Raw genomic sequence first — 18,449 nt, 5'->3', positions numbered from 1 at the left:
GGAAAGCCTTTGGCATGACATAATGCTCCAAAAATCCCCCAGGGTCAGTGTAGAAACAATTGCCCTGGGGTCTGGCTGGACTGTTTGACCTACATTGTGAAGCACTGACTGCCAAGGGCGTGCCTTGCTACAGTTCCTCTCTGCACAATGTGCGTGTGGCATGCATGGGTGTACATTTCTGTCAGAGACCGAACAACGAGGAGACGGTTTTGGTGTATACTGGAAATGACACTGGACTTTGGGTTTAGTCAGAAGCTTTGGGTTTAAATCCAGTCTATCACTTATTTACTTGTTTGAACAAATCTCTTCAACTTTTGGAACCTTAGTCTCCCCTTTTGTATTATGAGAATGAGTAATGTTTAATTCATAAAATGTTTCTGAGGCTAAATTAATTTTTTAAATATGTTAGAACAGAAACACTCTTTTATGGTATTTTATCACTTCTTTGTGGTCCAAATCAGGATGTCAGTCCAGTAAATTGAGAGTTACCAGCAGGTCTTTAAATAGTTGCTACACCTTTGTTCCTATTCCCTCCCACCCACTACCCTGGGATTCCCCGTGAAAAATTAAATATGGAATTTTAATGTTAACCTTCATTCAAACATGAGTACAAACACACCCAAACAATACCTGCTTAGGTCTTTTATGCCCAGAGATTCTCCCATCCCTGCACTGGTATCAAAGCTTTAAAAAAGTGAAAACTACCTCATTTTAAGGGGAAAAAAAGGTGCAGATTCTTGTTGACTACTGTGCTTTCTTTAGTAGACATTAGGAAACTCAGAATTCTAGCCTCTGAGCAGGTCTAGCAACATTATTTTCTCATCTGAATTCCCCAGCCCTTTAGAGGTTATGTTTAGATTCTTGTGATCTTACTGTTGACCTCTTGCCTAATTCTAGAATAGATTCCTCAGCTGATGACGACTTCTAGTGACTGGAAATGAGGTAGCAGGAACCCACCCTGACAGCCTCTCTTCTACAGGCACTTCTGCAGATTTCCAAAGTGCCTGAATGTCTCAGAGTCCAGAATTTGCAGATGCATTCCTCAGAATGTTCCTTGCTATGTCCCAGCCACCGGGTTCTTGGCTGTCACTCTACCCCACACTTACCTACTTGCTCTGTGAGAAGCTATAGCCAGTCTTTCTTATAGGAAATGGGGGAGGGAAGTGAATGGAGACCTGGCAGTGTACTCTTTTAGAAGGGTTTCTGATGCCTTTGTAATGTCATCCCCCTCCCCCCCAACACACAAAAGTTATTACTGTTATTAACATGAACCTACCATTAAATTTCCTAAAACAATGGACTGACCTTAGCATTTAACAGGGTCCTACTATGCAGTTCTCTGATGTTCACCAAGAAAGATCACATATATTTGATCTTTAGGAAAAAAGTATAGGTAGGATTTCTACACCATTGGATATTAAAACAAACACACAGCCAGGGGTAGAGGATACTACAATAATAAAAATCATGGTCAATGAGCAAAAGTAAAGAAAAGGGGGGGGGGGGGAAAGAAGAAGAAAATATAACAGAATACGTATCGTAAAATGGCAGGAATAAGGTAAACATGTAATGATAAATGTGACTAAGTTAAATTCCTCTAATAAAATCAGTGACTCTCAGATTGATTAAAAAAATAATCTAGCTATATGCTGTCTTCAGGAGTCATGTGTGTACCAAAATTACACAGGAAGGAAGAAAATAAAGAGATAGGTTAGTGAATGCTAACTAACAAAACAAAAATAGGGATGGTAATATTAATATTAAAAAGTGTAAGATTGAATGTAAAAAGAAATATTAAGCAAGACATAAAAGAATAAGAGATATGAGCAAAGAAGAAGATTCAATAATAATAAACCTTTATGCACCAAACATCTTAATGCCGAATTAGATAAAGCAAAATCTGTTAAAGATACAAATAAAATAATACAAATAAAAATATAATAAGTTAAAAATTTAAAAACACAAAGTTTTCCATAATCATAATGGGAGACTTTAACAGAATGTTTTCAGAGTTTGATCAGGTAGACAAAAATAAGTAGGAACAGAAGATTTAAAATAACGTCATTATCATTATTGACCTAACCCAGCAAATAGGAAATACACACAGTTTTTAAAAGGACCATGGAGCATTTACAAAAACTGATGAAATACTAGACCACAAGGAAACTTTTCAGTTAAACAAGAAGTAGACATACTGGCCACATATAATAATAACAGAGCATTGAAAATTAACATGAGATGGCTCCTGGCCCCACCTCCCTCCCAGCCTTGGAAACTAAAATATGATCCTTTTATATAATTTTTGGGTCAAAAAAGAAAATCATTACTGAAACCTATATAGACTATTATAAAATTAACAATGAGAATACAATGCATTGAAACATGTGAGATAGGACTAAAAATAGATAAAATGTTAAGGCTTTTATTTAAAAGGACTGAAAATATAGAAAATAAGCTTGTAATTTAAGAAGATAATAAATGAAAAATTTTAAAAAACCGTAGTGGAGGGAAATAATGAAGGTAATTTATTTACCTTTATTAGAAAAATGATAATTTTTTCTAATAAATTTTTCTAATTTATTAAAAAAATTAGATTGGCAGTAAAGCAGAAGTGCAGGGTTGACGGGAAAGCTGCTGGAATGAGGATGGAATGCGGAGTTAATGGAATAAAAGACACTGTCCCTGTCCTCATTGCCACTTAGGTTTGGTTGAAGTAAAAAGTATGTAAAGAAAATAATTAGGGGACAGGACTGTATTCAGTAACATGCCCATTTATGAGCTATAAATGGTAAACCTACCTGCTGCAAAGAGTAGCATTAGGCTCTGAGTCTTTGGTGTCAGTCTTATCAGGGGGCCCTGGACAGCTTATTTAGCCTAATTTGGTTAGCTTATCTGTAAAGTGGGGATCGCAGTACCTACCTCACAGGATTGCAGTGAGAATTAAGTGAAAGTATGGATGTCAAGAGCTTAGCTCCGTGCCTGGCACGTGGGAAGAGCTGGAAATGGTTGCCTCAGAAAGTCAGTGTAGCATCTCTTTCAGTCTCTTCTGGATGCTGATGAGATGATTAGGGCACTATCAGTGTCTTAGTACACTTTACACAGGAGTAGGGCAGAAAATAGTGTTTAAAGTAGCCAAGTTCTGCCTACCCGGATGAAAAGAGTAGGCATTTCATCTGTGACTGTGAAGTATGCCCATGAGGAATGGTTGAACAAGTCTCTGTCCATTAAAAGAAAAAAATCTGTAAAGCATGATGCTCCCAAAGCAGCAATGATTCACGAGCTGGAGAGAAGATCCTGGCTAGAGAGAGAGGAATGGCCAGTTCTGCCATTCTTTAGCAGTCGGTTGGCTTCTCCAGCAGGAAAGGCAGAATCAGGGAGTCCTTTCTGATCTGCTTCTGACCAGTGAGCACTTTTACTTCTCATCAAGAGTGAAGCATCCTTCTCGCAACCCTTCAGTGTCAGCATTAGGCTCCTCAGGCATGATGATGGATTCATGAGATCTTGAAAAAGTGACACAGTGCAGGGAGTTGGAGAGTAAACCCAGAAAAAAATTGAAAAGAATTTAACACCCCTCCTCTTTTATCTATATTTAGGACTTGATGAGAATTTGTGGTTTGAGGTAAAGTTAGAATGTGTCTGGGAGCAGGTAAAAATCTTGGGGTTTTTTAATGTCTGTAGATGTTAGACATCAAACCACTTTAATCAAAATATTTGCTCAGTTGGGGAAAAAATCAATGAAAGTAGTTAAATGACGTCTGTGGCCCAAACAAAAGCTAATGGACTGCTCTGCTTCCTCTGTTTCCAAGACATCATCAGCTGTAAGGTCTACCATCAAATTAATGACAGGTAAGGAGGAGGGAAAAAAAGACATGATATTAAATGTACACTTTGATTCCAGGAATGTTAAAAAATGAAGGAAAAAATCGCTACCAACACAGACGTGCATCTTGGAATTAAGGAAATGCAGACCTTCACTCACTTGGTTTTTTGGTGTTTTCTTGCTGGTAGAGGCTGGGACTAATTTTATGAAAGCAATTTAAAAAAGACTTTTACTAATACTAATTAGTAATTATTAATAAAATTGAAGGCAAATAAAAATTTTCTCAGGTCTATGGATTTCTTTTCTTTCATTCTCTTGTTAAGATGGAAAAAGTCATGGACAGTTGGGGGTAGTATACATGATGAGCCTGGAGCATCTTGTAGTGCCAGAAAGTAAGGAAGGGCTCACAAACAATATTGACAGGAGTATGTCAGAGGAGCTCAGGAACCAACTGAAAGAGCTCCCAATGGCCAAAGGTGGAACAATTTGAACGAGAAAATAAAGTAGTGTTGAATTATACCTGAAAGTATAAAGCAAATATCTTTGAGGCCATACTGATATAAATAAATGATTGAATAAATGAATAACAAATCTTCCATGCAGGAGAATTCCAAATAATTTGTATAAATGCTCTACCCTCAAGGTTTTCCTTCCGGAGTGTACGCTATGGAACAAATGGGGAGCAACTTTACAGTAGAGAAACCTGGCAGACGCAACCTCAGGCGATCAAGGCCAACATCAACAGTATTAGCTTATGTTGACAGTGTACATGCTTGATATGATGGGATTAAAATGGTACTTTGCCTCTGTGGTCTTCCTCCAGATAACCCATAACATGAGAAAAATGTTAGACAAATCCCAATTGTGGGACATTCCACAAAATGCCTGACCAGTACTCCTTAAAACTGTCAAAGTCATCAAAAACAAGGAAAGTCTAAGAAACTGTTGCAAACAAGAGGAGCCTAGGAGATATGATGACTAAATGTCATGTGATGTCCTGGATGGCATCCTGGACCAGAAAAGGACATTGGGGAAAAACTAAAGAAATCTAAATAAACTATGGACTTCAGCTCATCATAATCTATCAATATTGGCTTATTAACTGTTACTTATATATCATACTAAATGTAAGATTTTAATAGTGGAGAGACTGGGTACAGAATGAGTGGGAACTCTGCTATCTTCTCAGTTTTTCTGTAAATCTATAACTGTTCTAAAAAAATAAAGTCTTTTTTGTTTTGAGGAAGATTAGCCCCGAGCTAACATCCGCTGCCAATCCTCCTCTTTTTGCTGAGGAAGACTGGCCCTGAGCTAACATCCGTGCCCATCTTCCTCTACTTTATATGTGGGACGCCTGCCACAGCATGGCTTGCCAAGCAGTGCCATGTCCGCACCCAGGATCTGAACCGGCGAACCCCAGGCTGCCAAAGTGGAACGTGCAAACTTAACCACTGCATGACTGGGCCGGCCCCTGTTAAATTTTTTTTTAAATGCCTAAACAGAAAAAAAAAAATTCACGGACAGGAGGCCAGGTTAGAAATTTTAAAGAAAAATTGTAAAGCGTTTTCTTAAGACCTTAAAAAATTCCACCCAGAGCATGGCTTAAGAGAACATATGTAACTGTTTAGTTGAAAAATGGAACTGGCAGCTTAACTCAGAATGTGACACTTTTAAATACATTCAAATGGAGTCATTCTTATTTATCATCTATGTAATATTTTCTTTTTCCAAGATGGCCAAGTTTTACCATTATTCCTATTTTAAAGCTAATGCTGTGCTCATAGCCATGTTGACTGGCTAATCTAACTGTTCAGTTCCATTAGAAAACCAGCCGTCAGCTGTCAGAATGGTAAAGCAGTTATGCGTGTTTCCAAAGGCAGAAATGCAATCGTGTGGCAAGACTTCAGAGTTTTACTGTTGTCCAAAGTTCTGACTCTCAGCACTCGTTTCCCTGCTCGGTGTTCTCACACGGAAAACTTCATTGGGGAATTATAGGGTAATATTTCCAAGACTTGGAACAGTGAGCTTGTCTATGGTTACCTTTCTGAAAAAACAAAAAAATCCCTTTAAAAGCACTTTTTAAAAAGGAATTATGCCCGGGTAGCCAAATAGAAACAACTTTGGGGTTTCTGCATTGAGTCAAGCCGTACAAATTGCAGAATATTCCCCTTGGTCCAGGACATCATTTTACACCCACACACCACTTCCTACGTCCACAAATCCCAGTAGGTTTGGGCCCTGCAGAGAGCTCGGGGAATTATAAAAGGATTGAGGAAGGCACTGACCACAGCACAAGAAAGCTAGAAATGGTACCTTTGGGCTTCTCTCTTGGTCCTCCCTCAGCTCCTCTCCAGTCTTGCCCACTGTGGGGCACAGGGGAGCACGTCCGGGCACTCTCTCTGGTGCTCTCAGGCCAGCCTCAGGGCCCCCCACGTCCAGGGTTCATGTGCCATCAGGAACCCACCACCGTCCATCCCACAGGAAGACCATGTCACCCTTTTTCAGGGGAAACCTAAAGGCTGGGATATTTTGGAGGCCAGCAGGGGAGAAGCGTCTGCCAGTTATTTGGCCCTAGGAGACAGAGTACCTGCCTTCCTTTGCTGAACCGAGAATTAGGGCACACCATCTGACAGCAGGACTAAATAGACTGGCTGTGAACCTGAGACTGTCCCAGGAAACTCAGAGTGAGTGGCCGTTGTCAGTGCAGTATCCAGAAATGTGAGCTGAGCCCTTGGTGTGCTCCTTTGTGGCGGCACCCTCCAGAGAGGAGCCTGGGGACATCCAGGACTCAGGGCCATGGCCGCCCTGCTCAGCGGTCCTGAGGCCACAGCATCGGGGCCTGTCCTGATGACAGGAGAGCACCTGAGCCCCAGGCTCTGCAGTGAGCGGACTGCCCCATCTCACCTCCATCCCCAAGATGGGCGACTTAGGGCTTAGGAGTCTCTGTCTCTCCCTTCCCCCTGCTCCCTCCTGTGGAGCCAGAAGTGCCAGGAGTCCAGACATTACTCTCCCTGCCTCCCTCCCAGGTTGTCTCCTCTCCACCTGTGCCCTAGGGACGCCCAAAGCAAGCTGAGACGGCTGGCCATGGCTTTAGACACAGGGTTACACCAGCGTGAAGCGATCTTATCACATGCCTCTGACCGCTCTCAGAGAGGCAGTCAGAGAAGGTGCAGTGAGGAAGTATAATGTCACATGCAACATTTACAGGAAACTGGCTAGAAAGACAGCAGGGGAACTTGAGAACTGGGTCATTTTCAGCGGATTAAAACAACACAGGTTAGTGCTTTCCCTCCACCCCTTGAAAAATCTTTCATAGCCGCTCTAAAATACCTCACTGGTTCTTTCCTTAGACTGTCTTTAACTATTTTTGTAAGGTGAAGAACTGCTCTGGCTTTGAATGTAAGAGCCGGGCGTAGCTGGAAACCACACGTTGTTAGGGGAACAAACATCGAGCCATTATCGTGAAAATGAAATTCTCAGAATCTCTGATTTCCCTGTTTAGAACTTCTCTGGCTTTAAAAAAAAACCTTCAGATGTTCATTCAATAACTTATTTCATGAAATTCGGCTGAGCCTCTCCTCAGGTTTACCTATTAGCATAAATCTGAAATGAGACAAATCGGCTTGTGTTTGCCGGCGTACGCAGGGTAGAAAACACAGAAATTTTATGTGTGAGAACATGCTGTCAGGCTGTGAGCAAAAGTTGGTTGTTTTTGTGTATTTTTTGTCTGGTAAAATCTTTTGGCTTTATTTCCTGTTAAACTCATTTCTCGTATCTTTATAAATTCTTAAGTTCCCTTTTCTTTTATATTTTTTCTGCCCTCTTCCTTCCTTGTTTTTTTTCTTTCCTTCTGTTACTAACAAAATGAGAGTAGAGAAGAAGGGGTAGGGGGCAGCTTGCATGTGAGATGAGGAAGTCCCCTGCTTGCCCCAGACTTGCAGGTCTGAGGAGCAACCAGGTTAGACTGTCACCAGAGCCTCGTGCCTTCACTTCAGCCTGTGCTTCCTTCCGTAAAGGAAGACTTGAAGAGTGGAGGGAAGAGCCAGAGAGATGGTTAAAGAGTTGGAAATTAGAGTCCAGAGATAGCAGGATGGCCCAAGATGATTATTCATCCTATAGCCAATGAGGGACAGTGTGGTAAAGAGCTTCAAGACCATAAAAGGCTCTTATGCAATGACCTGCTGCTTTCAGACCTGTATGAAGAAGGAAAATGTCTCAAATCTGAGTTAGAGGAATAAGTAAGTACATTCTTGGGCGGTTACTAAGCATTAGAACAAGTTAGCCGGAGAGGTTGCTGAGCGTTCTTCTGGAGCTTTTTGAAAACATACTAGATGTCGTCTGCGGCTGTGCTCATGTGTGGGTAGAGGCAAGGAGACCAATGAAGGGAAGAGCCCAGCGTTGGGAGCTTCTTGTTTCATCTCTTCCTTCCAGCCCAGAGTGTTCTACAAAGTTCTGTACTGAAAAACAGAATGACAGAGGGGTGAGGGGTTGGTGGACTCATGTTGTTTGTATACCGGTAGCGCAAACTAACCAGAACAGTGATGAAAGAGAAAAACCATTGTTGGTTATGTCCTCAGAGTGCCCTCTTTTTTTCTTTCATTTTTTACTACCGTGTAGTGCAAGAAAATGGAGAGGAAGCTGACAGAATAAGGGAGGATTCTAAGTGGGAGATCTTAGCCCAAGTGGTTTCAGAAACCCTGCTCTAGCTCTGACAGCAGCCCACATTTCCATCCGGGGTGGAGGGGAGATTGGACTCGGTATTTGAGCCCCTTGCATAAATAAATATGGGAGGACACCCGTGGAGGGGAACTGCGGTGGGAAGGTCTCCTGCAAATGGCACCAGGAGTGTCACTCAGCACCAGAAAAAGGCTTACAGCTTGGCGGTGGCTGGACATCCCTCGAAGGAACTCTTCTTTCAGTTTTGTTTTGCTTTTTAAATTGGTCATAGAGCTTTGTTGTTCGGGGAGTTTTGTATTCTGCTACTCTGCTGCTTGTAGTAGAAAAGGGCTTTTTATTTTGTTAAAATACTTTCCAGATGGACCTGCCGTCTTTTTTGTAAATGCATCCTTCCAAAAGCTGTTTCCATTTCTTCTGAGGGGCATCTGTTGTCTCCCCGGCCATTTCTTACCCGTTTCTCCAGCTGTCCACCTTCACTGTGTTCCTTTGTGTTTGAGATTCAAGAAAGGTTTATAAAGTGTCGTTGTTATGCGGTGCCTCTGATCCCCAAACCTGGAAGTGGTTCTGAAAAAGAGGAGGACACAATGGCAGAAGGTGGTGGATCGTGTGAACAGTGGAGAGCCCCTGGAAAATTAATCTCGGGTGTGATTTTTAGACAGGAATTCCTGCCAAACTGAAGACTGAGTTCAGTTTCAAGGTCAAAAGTAGAAAAAGATAAAAGTCGTCACCTCTCACCTGAAGGGAAATTGGTGAATTTGCTGGGGAGGGAGTGCATGGGTATGTTACTGAATTTGCTAAATAAGGAGAAGAAGGGAGCTGACCTCACAAGCCCCTCTTCTCCTGGACCCCGACATAGAGGCAGGCCTCTTCTCCCCAGAATCCCAGATCATAGAGAGTGACACTTCAGAGCCAGCATCCACAGATGTGTGGGTGGCCTGGGTTTCAGAGAGATGAAATGGTGAGAGATACAAAACATTCATGGTAGTAGGGAAAAGGAAAATAAAAAATAAAACTGATGAGTGCAACCCTCACAATCGAATTCATCCTCGGTCATCTTTTTGATTTGGCGTGCGCAAGTCTGGAGGCCGAGCTCTCTGGGCTTCTCAGAGAGAAGGTCTTGGGCCTGTGTAAGGTATTACTGTTGTTATCATCACTGTCATACTGGGAAGTATTGGGAGCCAGAGGTTTGTTTTTTTAAAGTGTGATAAAACATAAAATTTACCATATTAACCATTAAGTGTATAGTTCAGTAGTGTTAAATATATTCACATTGTTGTGCAACCAATCTCTAAAACCTTTTCATCTTGCAAATGGAAACTCTATAACCATTAAACAATTATTCCCCATTTCTTTCTGCTCCCAGCCCCTGGTAACCATGTTCTCCTTTCTGTTTCTATGACTGACTATTCTAAGCACTTCGTACAAATGGAATCATATGGTATTTATCTTCTTGTGACTGCTTTCTTTCACTTAGCATAATATCCTCAAGGTTCACCCATGTTGCAGCCAGAATTTCCTTCCTTTTAAAGGCTGAATAATATTCCATTATATGTATATTCCACATTTTTTTTATCCATTCATCTGTGGATGACATTTGGGTTGCTTCCACCTTTGGCTGCTGTGAACATGGGTGTACAAATACCTCTTTGAGAACCTGCTTTCAATTCTTTTGTATATATTCCCCAAAGTGGAATTACTGGATCCTATGTTAATTCTATTTTTAAGTTTTTGAGGAACTGCCTTACTGTTTGGCCTAGCAGCTGTACCATTTTACATTCTCACCAACAGTGACCAAGGGTTCCACTTTTTCTGCATCCTAGAAAATACTTGTTAACAATTTGTTGTTGTTGTTGTTGTTTGTCATAGCAGCCATCCTAATGGGTGTAAGATGATATCTTTTTAGTTTTGATTTGCATTTCCCAACAATTAGTAATGTTGAGCATCTTTTTATATACTTGTTGGCCATTTATATATCTTCTTTGAAAAACTGTCTGTGCAAGTCCCTTGCCCATTTTTTAATGAGGTTATTGGGTTGTTTGCTGTTGAGTTGTAGGAGTTCTTTATATAGTCTAGATATTAGGGAACCACAGATTTTTAAAGTGTCGCATGTGCAGGTTCTAATGTCCACATCGTCTGTTATGAGGCAGTTGCCTCCTGTCGTCTACATCCCTAGGATGGAGCATGAGTTTCAATGATAGGATTTTTTTTTCAACAATATGAATTTTATCTTGACTCTGAAATGCTACACAAAATCTCAGTCGTTTTCAGCTTATAAGGAGTTCAGTTTTTGAGAGTTGATGGAGGAGAAGAGAAGAAAAAGAGAAAAGAGATAGCTTGAAGAATGCTTTTTATTCCTTCCATGATTTATGCTTTTTTTGCTACATAAACTTCAGGAAAAAGCCTTATCCTCTATTCTGTTCACTACAACCAGCCTCCATGCAAGGAATAAGCACACTTTCTGAGAATCATCCAGTAATTCTGTCTTCTTATGCCACCCTCCCACCAAACCCACAGATGTGAAGATACCTCAGAATACAGGATCATTACCATTTTCCTTCGTGAATGCCTCAAATGAAATGTTATATTTTGCTTCTGGGTAGTAAGGACCTAAAGAGAACTTGGGCTGTTGTCCCAAGAAAAGGAGCAAGAACAGTGAGACTATTCTGAAGGCATGGCCATGGTGTTTATTTAGATTATAGATTTTCTGGAAGGAAATGGTGGGGAAGGTGTGATGGACAGCCTGACGCAGTGCTGTGTGGTTCTTCTGCTGCTGCAGGTGCTGTCTTCTAAATAAAATGTCGCTAATGCTCCTGTGTACTCTCTGACACTTCCAGAGAAGGGATTGCCTGTATGACTGATTGATTTTTCACTCCGCCACTTCGATTTCCCTCCATTTTTCCATCAGTTAGAGTTGGTGCTTGTTTCCAAAAAGATAAAAAGCCTCTTAGTGTCTCCCCACCCCCCAAAAAGGGCATCAGAAAATGAAAATTATTTGTTTGTTTGTTTATGAAAGGACAGAGAAAACTTTTCCTTGAAAAGAATAAACTGGGAAAAGATGAGTCCTTGAAGCGGAACCCTGTTATGGTGCCACAAACCGAATTTACAAGGCACTTATTCCTGGCTGATGTGACAGCCTATGCCAGTTCCACCAGGAGGTGTTCATATATTACTAGCTTTGTAATTCTCGATACTGATTACAGGTTACTGCCTTGAGACTGTCTAACTAGCTAGATACCACCAGAGTGTGTGTTTTGATGCTTTCTGGTATGAATTAGTCTTCCTTTCTGCTTTTGTTTGTGTCTGGATTTTAATAATATGTCGTATTTTAAGTTCAGTCGTTGTATTGTTTTGTAATCCTAGTGTGGCTTAAAAACAAAGTCTTTTTTTATAGTAGGATACATGTTTGCGCACACACACAAATATATATACTTTAATGGGGAAAAATTCTTTATGGCATATGTTTCTTCAATTAAAAGTCATCAGCTGATATCTTGGAACCTACAGTTATTTGGAATATGCTGCTAAGTTCAGAGTAGGAGGTTATGCATATATAATACCTATAGATTCATTTGAAAGGTTTGCTAGTAAATTGGTTTTCTTTCAGTAAATCACTGATTTGTTAAATGGTAATTCAGATCATCTCCTTTCATTTCCAGGCCAGCTATGGAAAGATTTAGTCTTCCTTAAAGGCTTTAGAGACTTAGGGAATGATCTCAACCTCTGAAAACTGGGTGTGGGACCAGTGGAGAGGCTGCCCAGTACTTCACCAGCCTGCTATGCAGAAGGCTGCACACCGAGAGCTGTTCAGGGAAGGGAATTGGTGTTCCAACTCTGCCTTCTCACTGCGGTGTGACTTGTTAGGAAAGTCCCAGTTTCAAAAGTCATTTAACTAAACAAACGTTCTTGATGAACTGCCACCAATGCTTGAAAACCTCTTTCAAAGCAAACAGCATATGCCTTTGCTGTTTCTCTTCTTCCCTCTGCTTTTCCTCCTCTTTCTGCTCCTGACTCTCGCTCCTGCCCTTTCACACCCATCACCTTGTGAAAATACAGGCCTAAGCTCACCTGTGTGGACAGCATGCCTCCTCCTCTAGCCCTCTCTCTGTAAGCTTTTTGTTCCTCTTCCCCAGAGCATTTAATAACTTTCTCTGCAAAACGGGCAAATCAAGGCTGATGAGCATAGGTACAAGAATAAAAATGTTTGAGAGATTTTCTACAGGAAAAATAATTTGGAAAAAAATAATGTTGGTATAAGATAGAGCCTGACGAATCTCAGAGGATGGATAGTTTACTTTTTAAAATTTTTTGTAACGATTCATAAGGAGGTAGCAGTAGGGGAAAGAGAATTAAAAAGGCCAGAGGATAATTTTCTCTAAAAGACAAAAATCTTAGGTTATTCAAAAACTATTTTTTTTCTCCTACTTCAGTGCCAGGAACATCTGGCCTTGGGAAAAGTTTAGGAAAGAGGCTTTCAGATGCTGCTGTCATTATTTAAAACTTAAAGAGGTAGGTGAAAAATTGAATCCTGGATTTTTAGAAGTAGAGGGGACTTAGAAGGCTCAATCCTCTCATTTTCAGATTTGGAAGCTGAGGCCCAGGGAAGTTAGGTGATTTGTTTGTGATCAAAGTAGCTAATTAGTGAGAGTAGTGGTCCTGACCCCAGCACAGGTCACCAGCTGCAATGTTGAGGGTCCCAAGGACTTGGAATCTGAATAATAGGTGCCCCTCTGGGGTCTACAGAGGCCAAACCCAGGCCTCATAGGAGTCCACCAAGAGACTGAGGAGTTTATGAACTCCCGGAACTCCAACTAAGAGACTTCTGCTTAATTCCTGGGAGACAGCACAGCAATACAGGTGTAATCTTGTAGATAGACACCTAATCCATCCTACCTGGAGAAAGTTCGTGAGCAATGAATGGTGATAGTCTTTATGGAGCAAAGGAGAGGACAGCCCAGAGAGGAAAAATTCCCAGTGGTTCCACAGGATTGGCCAGAAAAGAGAGACTCTGAATCTTGTGGATGTGAATATGGATTGAGAGGGGTTGTCCATCGTGAAGTGTGGCTGGAGATCAGGGCTCACCATGGCCTAGAATAAGTGGTCCTCAAGAGGTTTACCCATCCTTAGCCCTGATTCCAAGATCCCTGAACCACCTCCTGAGCACTAAATCAGCGTCCTGGGTACCATTATCTCAGAAGGGTGCATTCTAGACAGTAGACATGGGCACTGGAAAGAAATTACATCATTTGTAAATTCTGGTGTGCCCAGCAGCCTCTTGTGAATTTGTAATGTGAGTCAGTCATTCTGAGTCTGATCTCTCTGGCTCTCAGATAAAAGGGAGGCTCTAGAACGTTTATGACAAAGTCCCTGCGCTCAAAGTATAGTGATCTACCCCTCCCTTGCAATGCCACTCTTAGGGGGGTCTTTCCTAGGCAAACAGCAGCCTCTTCTCAGTGTCAGCCCTACTTCTTTGTCACTCCTCTTCAAAATGCCACAGCCATTATAAAAAGAAGAAAATGAGATATAATAGGTGGGTCCTACTATTGGACATTACAAGGACCTTTTTGGGCACTGGGTATTTTATGGGTTTTTTGGGGTTTCTTTTGCCTTTTTGGGGCATTTTTTCTTAATTCAGAAATATTTATTGAGCCCCTTCCATGTGGCTCTTACATTCTAGTTGGAGAATGTGGGCAATAACAATAACCCTAATAGAAAAGGGTGTTACGTAGTATATTAGAAGGTTAGAAAGCAATAAGTACTATGGAAAGAGAAGTCCAGCAGGGTGAGGAAGAGCAGAGTGCAGTGGTGGGTGTATGGAGTTATGTGGGTGGTTAGGGTGATCATCATGGAGAAGGTGGCATTTGAGTGAAGACTTGGAAGAGGTGAGAGAATTTGCCTTACTGATACCTGGGGGACAGCCCAGGGCCTTGAGGCAGGAGCATGCCTGGCATATTCAAGGAATAAGAAGGAGCCAGTGTGACTAAGGCAGAGGAAGTGAGGAGGAAGGAAGTAAGAGGTGAGATCCTGGAGGACCCTGTAGGCCACTGTAGGAACTCTGGCTTTCATTCAAAGGCAGAGGGACCTTTGGGAGGACTTTCAGCAAAGGAGAAATGATGATCTGGCTTTAGGATTTAAAGGATCCCTCTGGCTACTGTATTGAGAATAAATTGTAGGAGAACAAGAGTGGAAGAGAGAGAGCAGTTAGGAGGCGATTGCAGTACTCCCATGAGAGGTGATGGCGCCTTGGACCAGGGCGGCAGTGCTAGAGGTGGTGAGAAGTGATTAGAGTCTGGTTATTTTGAAGGTAGAACCAACAAGATTAACTGTTGGATTGAACAATAGGAAGCAGAAGAGAGGAGTCAAGGAAGACTCCAGGGAGTTTGACTTAAGCAAAGGAAGAATGGAAATGCCATCAAACCAAAATGAGCAGGCTGTAAGCAGAGCAAGTAGGGCTGGAGGAGAGAGAAATGGAGTTGAGTTTGAGATGTCTGTCTAACAGACAATGTGTGGAGACGTGGAGTAGACACTTGGATATACATGTCTTAACGTAGGAGTTAGAATCCTAGATGAAGTTAGTCTTTCTTATTGTTCTTAATGGTTTAATATTACTGCTAAATGCATCTGTAGCTTCTAAAACCCCTATAAAAACATGGAGTGGGAGGGGTCAGCCTGGTGATGTCGTGGTTAAGTTTTCGTGCTCCATTTCAGTGGCCTGGGGTTTGCAGGTTCAGATCCTAGGCACGGACCTACACAGTACTTATCAAGCCATGCCCTGGTGACTCCCCACATACAAAGTAGAGGAAGATCGGCACAGATGTTAGCTCAGCGACAATCTTCCTCAACCAATAAGAGGAAGATTGGCACAAATGTTAGCTCAGGGCCAATCTTCCTCACCAAACAAACAAACAAACGAAACATGGAATGGGACTCTGCAGAAGGACTTATTCACTGATTGACGTCTGGGACTGAACTCAGAGAGAATGTTCACTTGGGTACATTAAGAGTGGAAGGGTCAGGATTTTTGTTTTAGGACTTGCCTTTCACTGCTTAAGCCTCAGTGATTCCATAATTCTTATTTTGAGAGAAAAAATGTTTAGCAAAGTAGGCAAAATCAAGCTTTATTTTTCAAATGCTCAATATCTGAACAAATCAAGCCTTTCTTTACATATCTGTCAAGGCAATTGAAGAAAATATTATGAAGTTGTTTTCATCTTTTAATGTTTATGTATTATCTTGATCATTCAAATTGCGTTTATTTTCAATGAAACCGATGTGAGCCAGTTATACAAATATTAGTGAATTGATCTATGCTACCTATTTTCCTGGGGAAAAGGATGTATGTAATCTTCGTTCAATAGGAAGGACTCTGAGTTCTCACGGGTTGGATCTAAGTCTGTGCAAAACTTACATTTTTGACCTCTAAATTCACTTATGTGCTTTTTAGTCAGCTTAAGTGAACAAAAAGCATCTATTTAAAAAATACCAAAATTGGTACACTGGAGTAACACTGGCAGTTCCTCCCCTAAACAGAGACTGAAAGTTCTATTCTCAATCTTGTGCTCAGTTTACAAGAAGAGCATCCATCAAACTTGTCTTTCTCTCATCAGACCCTCGACTAGCCTACGAGGCAGGTACGGGATGAGCCCCGTTGACAGAGGCAGACGTTGCCTCAGACGGATGAAGGGACTGGACCACAGTCCACAGAGCCAGAATTCAGACCCAGGACTATCTGTATCCTAAGCCTCCCCTACTCTACATCCCAAAAGCGTGGAGAAAGGAAAGCCAAGCAGAACATTTCAGTAAAGTAATATAGACCAAGAGGCGATGCAGAGTGACCTGTTTTATGATAAACCTCAAACATGGGGCTCCATTCAGAAATTTCAGGTATTTGCTAAACTACTCCTTGAAATGAGAGGGTCCATGAGAAAAGTCTCTTGTTTGGCTTCTACCCCGTACAATGGTCACGCTACTTGGGTGGTATGATACCCATGGACTGAGAACATTCTCCTCCGTCAAACCCACAAGGAAACACCCGACCCTCTCTTGCATAGAAGTCTGTGGTGCCAGCTGGCAGCAGCTGTTCCAGGCTGCTCCTAGACAGTGCCTGGGAGCTGGGAGACTGAAGCCAGCCAGCCCTGAGGAGACCTGAGTGGGGGGTTCAAAGAGCCTGGGAAGTGGTCCAGGGCCTGGAGGTGCTGACCCAGCTCAGGAAGGAGGGCTGGGCGCTGTCTCCACAGTAGAAGCCAGACAGAGTGCTGAAGGGAGACAGGGTCAGCTCCCACCCCAGTAACCCTCCATGGGGCCCCTGGGAGGAGCATCCCCTACCTCAGCAGATAATATTCAGTCTGTTTGTACTGGTATGGCCGTGCTAGTTACTAAAATATTGAGATGCTTCAAAACCAGTTGGTGAATCATCACCAACCTCAGTCACCCAAGAGTACCCCCAGGACCCCTAAGACCTCTCTCATAATTCAACAACCAAGGATTAGTCCCTGGCGCAGCGTGGGATGCCCTAGGACCCTGCTCCAGCATCAGAGACAGCATTCTGATTGGTTAATGCCTGTGCCTTATTGGTTGTTAAATATTTTGAATATAAGCCCTGTCCCACCCCCAATAAAATGGAATATGAAGGCATTTCTGTGAGCAGGTCGCAACAAGTTTCTATTGGGGTCCAGGAGGGCAAAATTTAAACTGATAATTGTGCCCCAAGTTCACCAGTTCTCTGATATGGGCCTGTTGATATCATCCCAGGCTCCTCTTTATTATCTAGAAGGAAAATACCCTCAGGGGTTGTGACAAGAAAGGTAATAAGCAGAGGTCAAGCAAGGTCCCTGGGTACATAATTTTGATTCATGTTTTCAGAGGTCCCCAAGTTTAAGAAGATTGAATTTTGCAGGAAGACACCCTCTTCCCTCTCCTTGATTTCTACTTCAATTCTACCTATCATTAAAAAGATGGTTATTACTTCGAAACATGGCTTGTTTGCTCCCATGGATCAGCTGGTGACCACCTGCCCAGAGGAGGTGAAAGGTTCATTATAAGCCGAGCTCCACTAATCCTGATTTATTAGTGCCAAACACTTGCCTTTTGCAGCTGTGGGGCAGTTTTCAAAGTCGATTTATTTCTGAGCTGGACTAGCAGTACCACATGGTTTCAAAACAAAACAAAACAAAAAAAGGAATCTTTCACAAACACAGTAAATGCCCACACATGGTGGATTCGAGGGGTGTGTGAGGAGTCCTTGTGCCCATCCACAAAGCATCGGACTGATTTTTAGATGGTGCAAGATACACGGAGTCCTTTAACATGGGAGTTTTTAACCTGACGTCTGTTAACGGGGTGGGGAAAATAATACATCTTTATTTTCACTAACCTCTAATTGAAAATTTACATTTCTTTCAATTATCAATCTAGCCAACAAACTGCAGTAATATTAGCAGAACTGGTGACATCATCACCAATCAAAGTCATGGATATTTTATGTCATTATGTGGCAGGCAGCTTCTAAGATGGCCCCCAATGATCCCCACCTCCTGGAGTTCACGCCCTTATTTAAATCTCTCCCCTTGAATGTGAACTAGATTTAGTGATTCATTTATAATGAACCAGATGCAGCAGAGAGGGTGGGATGTCACTTCTGAGATTTAGTTATAAAAAGACTGTGATTTCCATCATGGGGGCTCTCTGTCACTCTCTTGCTCACTCTAAGGAAAGCCAACCACCATATTATGAGCTGCCCTATAGAGAGACCCACATGACCAGGAACTGAGGGAGGCCTTTGACCAATGGCCAGCAAGGAATTGAGTCCTTGCCAACATGTGAGTGAATTTGGAAGCAGATTCTCCCCTTTGTTGAACCTTCAGATAAGAACACAGCCCCAGCTGACACCTTGATTGCAGTCTGGTGATAGACCTTGAGCCAGAGGCACTCAACACAACTGTGCCTAGATTCCTAA

General features: G+C 42.0%; 1 protein-coding gene across 3 annotated transcripts in view; it reads left to right on the top strand.

Moving 5' to 3' along the window:
- WIPF1 (WAS/WASL interacting protein family member 1) overlaps nt 1-18,449 on the top strand; it is a 112,730-nt gene that overhangs the window by 34,895 nt on the left and 59,386 nt on the right. Inside the window, exon 1 of one of the 3 annotated variants that reach the window (XM_046659132.1) lies at nt 7,972-8,058. The exons of the other annotated variants lie outside the window; for them this stretch is intronic. The gene's annotated coding sequence lies outside the window, so the exon portion shown is untranslated. Of the gene's footprint in view, nt 1-7,971; nt 8,059-18,449 lie in introns of those variants that run through there. 3 annotated transcript variants of the gene reach the window in all.

Source organism: Equus quagga, chromosome 4 (genome assembly GCF_021613505.1).
Source record: "Equus quagga isolate Etosha38 chromosome 4, UCLA_HA_Equagga_1.0, whole genome shotgun sequence".
In the NCBI taxonomy this organism is placed as follows: domain Eukaryota; kingdom Metazoa; phylum Chordata; class Mammalia; order Perissodactyla; family Equidae; genus Equus; species Equus quagga.
The sequence above is the reverse complement of the archived record's forward strand: the minus strand, read 5'-3'. Positions and strand labels throughout refer to the sequence as shown.